Source organism: Podarcis melisellensis (genome assembly GCF_964234715.1).
Source record: "Podarcis melisellensis genome assembly, chromosome: 3".
Taxonomy (NCBI): Eukaryota; Metazoa; Chordata; class Lepidosauria; order Squamata; family Lacertidae; genus Podarcis; species Podarcis melisellensis.
Genome location: NC_138530.1, coordinates 76,337,734 through 76,347,079, shown reverse-complemented (window position 1 = coordinate 76,347,079; position 9,346 = coordinate 76,337,734). Strand labels below are relative to the sequence as shown.

Sequence of the window (9,346 nt, the reverse complement as noted above, 5' to 3'; positions counted from 1 at the left end):
AGCAACGAAGGGTGCTGTCAAACAGTAACAAAGTTGTGTGAGGGAAGTAATGGGGATGTTCTGTTTTATTTTGCTGCTCCTAGAGGTGCTTTTCCATCTTATATTACAAAAATGCCGCACTAAACATGACATTGGAGCTCCTGGTGTTTTTGAATTTGTGCGCAAAAAGTCACATTGGCTGCCTTGATTTGGATGAGAAATATATGGAGATTTAACCATTCTCCCCACGCTGTTTCCTTAACACAGATCTTGTAGGTACCCATATGGAGTACAGGAATTTTGCTGTCAGAGGCAAAGAACAAGATGGTACCTCTCTTCCCATTCCATGTGCAGAAATCACCTAATTGGTCTAGCTCATAAATCTTACTTCAACACTGCTGACATGATAATGACCACCAGCATCAGCCTAGTTTAGGGGAACCAGAACATACACAGCTCTGTCCTGTGTCCTGAGAAGAATAGCAGTCCAGGAAGGACAAGCAAGTGGATGTCAAAGCTGCTCCCATGTACCCTTGCCTAAGAGTAGGGCCGGCCCTGGCAGTTGAAGTAGAAGCAGGTCTCTCTACATGTTTCTCAGTGTGAAGCACAGGAAAGGTCTCTGCTTTCCATAAATGGCAACACATTTGACATGTGGGTTTGAAGGGAAGGGAGTTGGAGAAAGCATTATAGTACTGTACCTTCCTATGCAGAGCCCGATTCACAGCCTACTCTCAGCATGCCGAAGGGCTGGGTTGTATGCCCTTTCTACAACAGGTGGAAGCCATGTGGAAGCACCCTAGGTCTTTTGCTGCAGTTAGTATTGTAGATATTGATACTGTGCAGCATGAAGCAACTGGATGCATAAAAACTGATTCCTTTTGGAATAAAACATTGTCCAGACCCATGAGATATTATCCAAAGCTTTACTTGCAGAACTCCTTCAAGCGGGCTGTGCCTGCAAGGTTTGTTTGTGCCAGCATTGGCATCCTGGTGTCCCTGGAGGTGGAGGTGATGCCAGTTCTAGTTCAGCTTCCAATTTACTCTCAGTTGCCTCCCCCAAAGGAAGAGGCTCCTCCCTGGCAGGAAGAGGCAGCTCCCCAGCACCAGGTGTTGGGGTGACTAGGGGTGCTGGATATCACTGGGGCGGCAGACTCCACTGCCAACCCAATTTGCCCCACCCCTGAATCTAGCTCTCTAGTCCTGGGCTTGGACATTTCTTGGGGTCCCAATTTCACCTTCCCCATCCTGATAGGACCTTCCTCAGGATCATCCATCTCCTTCAGCTCCTCCCATTGCTCCTCAGGATCCAACCATCCCTTCTATGACATCTCCACAGGCCTCATGCCAGTCACTGTCAACCAGTATTGACAACACTGAGCTGGATAAACCAATAATATGACTCAGTATAACACTGCTTTCAATGTTCCTGTGTTCCTAACTGAGAGCAAGATGTGCTGCCATGAAAAGGTCAGGGTTGCTCAGCCCACTCATATGACCAGCATTATTTTTCTTAGCTGTATGTAGCAGAATTCCAGCTCCATCAACAGTGCTGGCTCTTCCCCTTTGTCGCTTCCAAAGCCACTCATCTCTGCATTCTCCCCCACTTGACTTCTCCTGCCTACTTTTCATTTCTCTTACATTCCGCACCTTCCTCTTTAGAAGGCTAAAGTTGTCAAAAATAGAACTAGGTTGCCAGGCCTAAAAATAAAAATCCCGAATAGAGGCGCATATGTGCAAGGATTTTTCAGAAATGAATGCTCCATTAAATGCCAGGTGGTTTGAACGATCTTAAAATAAAAATTAGAGCTAATCTGAAGTGCTTGTTTTGTATCACTTCTCACCTAAACTTCTGGGAGGGTGAAAGCAGACTTGTAGAACATCTATGAAAGGGAAGCCAATTTTTTCCTCAGATTCTTAAGGAGGTTCCAGTTAAGTACCAAAGCCATGCATCTCTGTTCTAGGTGACAAAATATAGAGGGAAGGCATAAGCTTGCGCACTCTGGATCAGAGGTTTCAATTTTAACAGGTGCTAGTAGATATATTTATGTATAATTGAACTGATTCTGGTGTGCATCTGTAATCCTGCCCACGGGCACAATTTCAAGGTGGGTGGTGTGGTGGTGGCAGCGGTGGCATGATGGGGGTGAGTGTCCTGGATAGAAAAAGTTGGAGCATATGGGACTAGCCTCTTCTTTTCCTATTATTTCATCTGTTGAGTTCCATAAAATGTAAATAATAGGTGGCATTATCAATCTCTTTTTGGAAACCTGGCTTATTTTTCAATGATTTATAAGCCACCTTACACAGTGGGTGTCATCAGGGCAGGACTTTGAGGCAGGCGCCCAGGGCCCTACTCAGCAGAAGGAGCAGGTGGGCTTCCAAATGTGGCAGGCCACATTCCCTAATGTTGAAGGAAGTCAAGTGAATGCACGTTATCTTTTAAACTGGGGAGGGGAGTCCTAAGGACGTGACACCCAGAATTCAAAATTGCCCGACTGCAGCACTGACCCTACAACAATAGTTCTCTGGTCAGCATATAGGATCAAGCAACGGCGAGGCCCATTGCTGAATGGTAGGGCATCTGTTTTGCATGCATAAGGTCTCAAGTACAATCCCTGACATATCCAGGTTGGGCTGGGAGCGGGGAGAAAAAAGGTTGATTTGGGTAGTGCTTCTCCCTTTTCTTTTTCCTATGTCTTGTGCCATTTGGCTCACCAATGCCCAAGCTGGAGTGTTCTCTCTCTCTCTCTCTCTCTCTCTCTCTCTCTCTCTCTCTCTGTGTGTGTGTGTGTGTGTGTGTCTGTCTGTCTGTCTATCTGTCTTTTTCTCCAGTGGCTTTCCCCTGGAGTAGGGATAGCAGAAGCCCTGTGAGAGCCCAGGAACAAGCAGAAGGGGCAGAGAGAACAGGCCCTTAATAAATCTGTTCTTTAATGCGTTTTAATGCCATTGCAACAAATGGTCTGCGGTATACATAACTGGACACAGAAGTGCACTCTTCAGATTCTGCCTTTCAGCCACTAGGTGGCGCAACATCGCTGCTGTCCAGGCCTGGAGAGTCCTTAATATCTGATTTCATCAGTGTTGTATCAGAAGAAAGCTGATAGGAGAAAGGAAACAAAAAAAGAAAATTAACTTCATAGAGGAATAAACAGGCACAGTGTTGACTTCAGTACTGCTAATATTGATTTATGCCAGCTGTGCGACTGGCCTGATGACGTTATTTGAAAAAAAATCCAACCAGCGTGTTTCAATATTATGCAATTTATCACATGGATTGAAGAGCATCGCTCATAATTCATCTGCTGCTAATACAGCGTGACTGGGTACTATGGAAACTGATACACAAAACTCTTGAAAGTGTATCTGATTCTATCAGGGTTCATACTGTCATCTCGGCAGGTGTTTAAAATGGATGCACAGCCCTTTTCTGTTTTCTGCACCCATGGCAGGAGACATTCAGGTGGAAAGTATTGGTGTGATCTGGGGAGCCTTATTCACACAACAAACAGGGAGCACCCAACAAGCAGAGAAGGGATGATTGGCAGCTCAGTGGCAGACCCACCTTCCTCCAAGGGTCTCCATGCATTCAACTAAAAAATCTGTACAGGATTGACAAATATAAGCTTTGTATTCATGATCAGGGTGATTTAGAAAGATCCTACACTTGGTCAAGTTGTATTTGCAGAGTCTCTTGCAAATCTTGGTGTGAATGTGCAGAGGTCACACGCAATATCATTTAAATAAAACAGATGAAATCCAAAAAGAAAAGAAACTGATAATTCACTAGTTAAAGTTAACAAAAAAATCACATAATATGACAATGTATAAGCAGAGGGCTTCTGTCTTTCCTTCAGGCCGTCTTAATTGCAAGAAGACATTCAGCAACTAAGCAAACTAGGAAAAACACCCTCAGAACTAAACAGCCAGCCAGAACTCATTGCCTCAGCAAGGATCATGCCAATCTGACTGGTTGCCAGGCAGCAACACCATCATCTTCTTGTTGGATGTCAACAGAATTAACCCTTAAGTTACCTAACTGAATGATTCCTGCTGTCGTGCTTCCAAATGACCCTCCTACCACAACCCTTCCCCCATGCATTCCATGTACCATAAGATAGAACTGCCAATGCAAAGTTAGAACTAAGTGGGAGCAAAACAAATGCTTTCCTGGTTCAGACCAATGGTCCACCAGGAATAACAACCTGTTTCCAGTTGTGGCTGGCTGCTTCTGATGAGGCTTGAATTTAGGGACCAACAATTCCCTAAACCAATTCAAAAACTGGAAAACAGCAATGCAATTCCTTTGAACAACAAATATATTTGATAGTTTGACAGCACACAAGAAGAACCACAGTTAACAGAAGCTAGATGAAATCAATATCAACAAATTTTTGCAATGTGGGTTTCCCACAGCACTCACGGGCCTTGAACTTGTTTATTCTTAAGCATTTGTATATGGTAGATGTACTATTTACATGCCCTAATTAGTTGAGGAAGAAAATGTTTAAGGCCGTCCTAGAAAACGAAGCTTTCATTTTGCAATCACAAGCATCTTAAACTTCAGAAACAATCTCTATCCTTCAGAGTCCTCAAAAAGGCCTTTTCATGGAGGTTATGCAGTAAGTGAATATATGGGTTCATATTTCTTCAATTTAAAAACTTTGAGCAATTGTCAGAACTAGATGTTTATTTCTTCACTTTGAGAATCCTGAAGGATAACTATGTTTTCCCCTGGGGTTGTGTGTGTGTGTGTGTGTGTGTGTGTTTGTGTTTAAAGGAATCCTGTCAATAGTTTCCTCCCCACATCTTAAAACACAGTCACTCCCAATGTCCTTGGCCTAATTTGATCTCCCTTACCTGCTATGCTTTGTAACAGAAGTATGATTATGCACCATAGGGATGTCAGCATTTCAGCATCACTAGGCTCTAGTATTAATAAATATGTTCATATTATGACAGAAAAAGGTGATATAAAATCTAAACAGCTTTATTGTATGTTCAATTTCTATAACAAAAGAAATAAAAACAACAGTTTTTTGCACTTCCAGAGAAGTATGTACGTTGTTACACATTTTGTAAGATGTTACAAAAATATGTAAGATGTTAGACATTTTGTCAGAAAGAGCTCTTTTAAAAAGTGGATAATCATCACATTAAAATACTTTGATTCAGAGTGATGATGTCAGGAGGGTAAAATGCTCCTATTACTCCCATCTCTATCTCTCCCATTAAATATTTGTTTTTGATTTTGTCAAGAAAAATTCCCTCTTCGACAGATATCTCTCCCCTTCCCCCCTCCTTTCCTTTCCTTTCCTTTTCAATTTTGTGGCATGTTTTTCTTTCCCCTCACAAAGTTAATCAGGCATGTGTTTTCTTCCAGAACCGCATTCAAGCACCTACTTATCTTATTGAAAATATTTACATATTGGTCCCGTCAACAAAGCTGCATGCGACTGTTACCTAATTTTGGGATAACTAGGCAGAACTTGGCTTTGGATAAAGGGCAAAGGGATTCAAGATGATGATGAGGAGGAGTTTGTTGCTAGGAATTGGGGGGGGGGGGAGGTTGGTTTGCATTTAGTATGTAACTCCCTAATTCTCACTTCCTGAAACAATACACAAACCGAAAGACAGCTGTCCTTTGAATAGTGTTGTTTTTCTCTGAATTTTGTGTTGCAGTTCACCCATCCAATAATATGCAACAAAACCTTATAAAAATGTGCACTAAAATGCATGCATTGGTGAAAATAGCATTCAAAAATACATTATATCATGAGAAATTGCTTGCAAAAATGTGCATATTGGGGAAAAACATATATAAAAATATGGAGAGAGAGAGAGACTTTATTTGCATTAGCCAATGGCCATAGCAACAGTAAAACATTACAGTACACGCAGAAAAGAAAATTTGATATAAAAGCACAATTTAAAGTCCTGAATCAGCAGTCAGTTAGTGGCCCTTATTCTGATTGCCCCTGCTATGAACCTAGCAACCTTTGCTGCTATCTGCTCATTTTGATCTGATAGAAGAAAGGACATTGTGGCAGTGGTTGAGTGCCCTGGGATGGTTAGTACGAGTGGGGTGGTGATCTTGTTCCTCAGGTCTTTGTAGAGAGTACAGGACAGGAGGATGTGTGCTGCTGTTTTGGTGCTACCATCTCCACAGGGACGAAGACATTTTTCAGGTGGGATCTTTTGGAATCGACCCTCAAGTACCGCACATGGCAAAACATCCAGTCTTGTAAGTATAAAAGCATGTCTGTATTTTGGGATAACAAGTTTGTGCAGATATGGGGCCAGAGAATCAAAATGGAGAGGTGGAAACTAAACATACCAAAGGCAGAATTTCCCTATGGTGGCCAGTTTGTTCTGATGCTCAATATCTTTTAGATGTTGACCAGTTAGACTGTTTGCTTTAGTGGGGCCCATATTGAGTAGATGTTGTGGGGATAGGCCACAAGAGTGAAGTTTTTTATAGATTGTTTTAAGCCAGACACTTTTATGGGAGTCTTGAAGTATTATGGATAGTAAACTGGGGGGATTTGTGTTTAGGCGGCCCCAGAAGTTAAGAGTTCTTTATATCAAGAGAAATTTGCACTAAAATGCTGGTGAATTTTCATGAGGACTGATGTGGAAATTTGGAGAACTGACCTTAAAACTGAAAAAACAAGAAAAGAAGAAATACTGAAATGGGCAATCTGTTCATCCCTAGTTGTTTCCTTGTATTTCTTTCTGCTCCATTTGTGCCTCAAGTGAGGCTACCACATTATTACTACAGTACTTTCTCTCTATACTCCATTGCTCCTTCCAAGGTTGGCTGCTAATTCTCACCTTCTTTTAATAGATGGTGAATTAAGATTGGCAGGTAGCTTTTGAAACAATTACTGCTGATTTAGACTGTTACATCATTCTATGAGTCAAAGAAGGCTTACTCAGCCTCACAATAATTTACTGATGCATCACTTCTTCCTGTTCTGTTGAGGGCAACCAAGCAACCTGTTCATATGCTTGAACTGGATGGGATGTGGTGCAAAAGGACTAGCTTTTGCTTTGTATTGGTGAAGTCAAAAGGTGGTCCTGCCGTCCATTTGCACAGGAATGTGGCATAAGAAGGAACCGAGAGTCTGTCTTAAAATAATAGCCTGTTGTCAACACAGAACTCCTAAGATATATACAAGACAAGCATATCAGGGCTAATGCTTCCCTAGGACAAATAGAAGAAAATTGCCTTATGTGGATTAATGCCCCTGCTCATTTGCCTTACCAGAGAGATCACTCACCAGGTGTTTCCCCAAGCCTCACTCTGAGGAAGTGGGTGTTCAGAGTGACGCGATCCCTTCAAAATATGATTTCATGGCATCTTTTTCCTGTTTCCTTCATTGCACAAAGTGTGTTTTTTATACCTATTTATATATTTTTAATTTTTTAAAAAATTGTATTCATTTCATTTCATTTACCTGACTTTTTCATTTTACTTTTACCTTGTCAAGAGCTCCTTATTGCTGAACATATATTATTTTGTGGTTGTTTTTCTCCTTTTGTGTATTTTCTCTTTTTGTTGTTTAATACGATAAAAGAGTGACACAGTCTGGTTGAAGCGCAATGGGAGTGTGCCTATGCTGCCACCACAGATAGAAATACTATTTTTACATTTAGTTAAAAAGGAAGTTAAAATAACTTTTAGCTAATTTTCAAAGAAGATTTCTAGCTGCCATGGAAAAGTGTTAATGCCCTCTGGCATCAAAATTTTAGCATCAAAGAATGCAAATGGCCCATCCAAGTGTCCTTACAACTTGCTCTTTCAACCTGTGGGGTTATCATACGGCAATTTTATAATCTAAGGAACTCCTTCGTGGTTGGGATAATTTATTCAGCGCAGAATTGGAAGAAACTACAGGACTTAAACCTCTGGAAACATATATTTAGGATAGTATTCAATATAAGCCCTATTCGGAGTAAGGTAAAGGACTCCTGGCCATTAGGTCCAGTCGTGACCGACTCTGGGGTTGCGGCGCTCATCTCGCTTTATTGGCCGAGGGAGCTGGCATACAGCTTCCGGGTCATGTGGCCAGCATGACTAAGCCGCTTCTGGTGAACCAGAGCAGTGCACGGAAACGTCGTTAACCTTCCCACTGGAGTGGTACCTATTTATCTACTTGCACTTTGATGTCCTTTCAAACTGCTAGGTTGGCAGGAGCTGGGACCAAGCAACAGGAGCTCACCCTGTCACGGGGATTCGAACTGCGGACCTTCTGATTGGCAAGTCCTAGGCTCTGTGGTTTAACCCACAGCACCACCCGTATCCCCTATTCAGAGTAGATCCATTGAAATTAATAGACATGAGTAACTTATTTCTGCATAAGATTTAGTTGGACACAACCCCATATTTCTTCTCATGTACAACAGAATCAGTGAGAAAAGAGTTAAAGAATGTACCCATCGGTGATGGATTTTCTTTCTTTCTTCCTTCCTTCCTTCCTTCCTTCCTTCCTTCCTTCCTTCCTTCCTTCCTTCCTTCCTTCCTTCCTTTCCTTATACAGTATTATTCAATGATTCTTCCTCCATTTATATCCTTTTCTACAATACAATCTAAAGGTCTCAGAAGATTTAGTTTTCCAAGCAGTTTGCCATTTTTGTATTCCCTGTAGGAAGCAGTGAATGTAACCATCTGATTTAGCCGTCTGTAAAATGATTTAATGACATTGGATGGCTGAATGAGATATTTAAGCTCTCTTGTTTGAAGGGAAAGAAAGCAAGGCTCATCTGTGGGCTATCTGAAGGGTTGTTTGGAGATATTTTTATCTTCTACAGAGATGACCACGGCACCTCACTGACTAGCCCAGGATCCAAAAGTGGCACAACAGGAGAGCTTCCATGTTCACAGGGGGCTATGCCATCCATTTTTTTCCTTTTAAACACATCTCCTTGAATGGTATTGATTGCTGCTCTGGAGGGTTCTTCGAAAAGAGCCATTCAGGATGTTCAAAAGGCTGCAGCAAAGGGGTGTGGGCACCTAGAGCTCTAAGTACACACAACCATCGTATTTAATGACTGTGAGGACATTTCAGTTAAAAATAACACTTTTAAAGGTGTCAGTGGTCCAGATTACAAGAGCACAGTGCATTTCACACACCGCAGCACTGAAGTGAGAGGAAACTGGAATCTATTTCTATCTTCACACTGCATTTAATCTGCATCTGTGCCTGACTATAGCAAAATCACATTTCCTCCCCAGTCATTTTCAGTGTTAAGAACATAACAATATAAGAAGAGGAGCCCTGCTGGGTCAGACCAAAGACCTCACTAGTAACAACATTCTGTTTTCGCTCTGCCTCGCCGTATGCCTTGCTTCAGAGGATGCATATGG

General features: G+C 41.9%; 1 protein-coding gene across 1 annotated transcript in view; it reads right to left on the bottom strand.

The window, feature by feature from the left end:
* Positions 1-2,900: 2,900 nt before the first annotated feature.
* Positions 2,901-9,346, bottom strand: part of GPR63 (G protein-coupled receptor 63) — a 48,655-nt gene continuing 42,209 nt past the window's right edge. The window contains exon 5 of the mRNA XM_081907008.1: positions 2,901-3,076. The gene's annotated coding sequence lies outside the window, so the exon portion shown is untranslated. The remainder of the gene's footprint in view (positions 3,077-9,346) is intronic.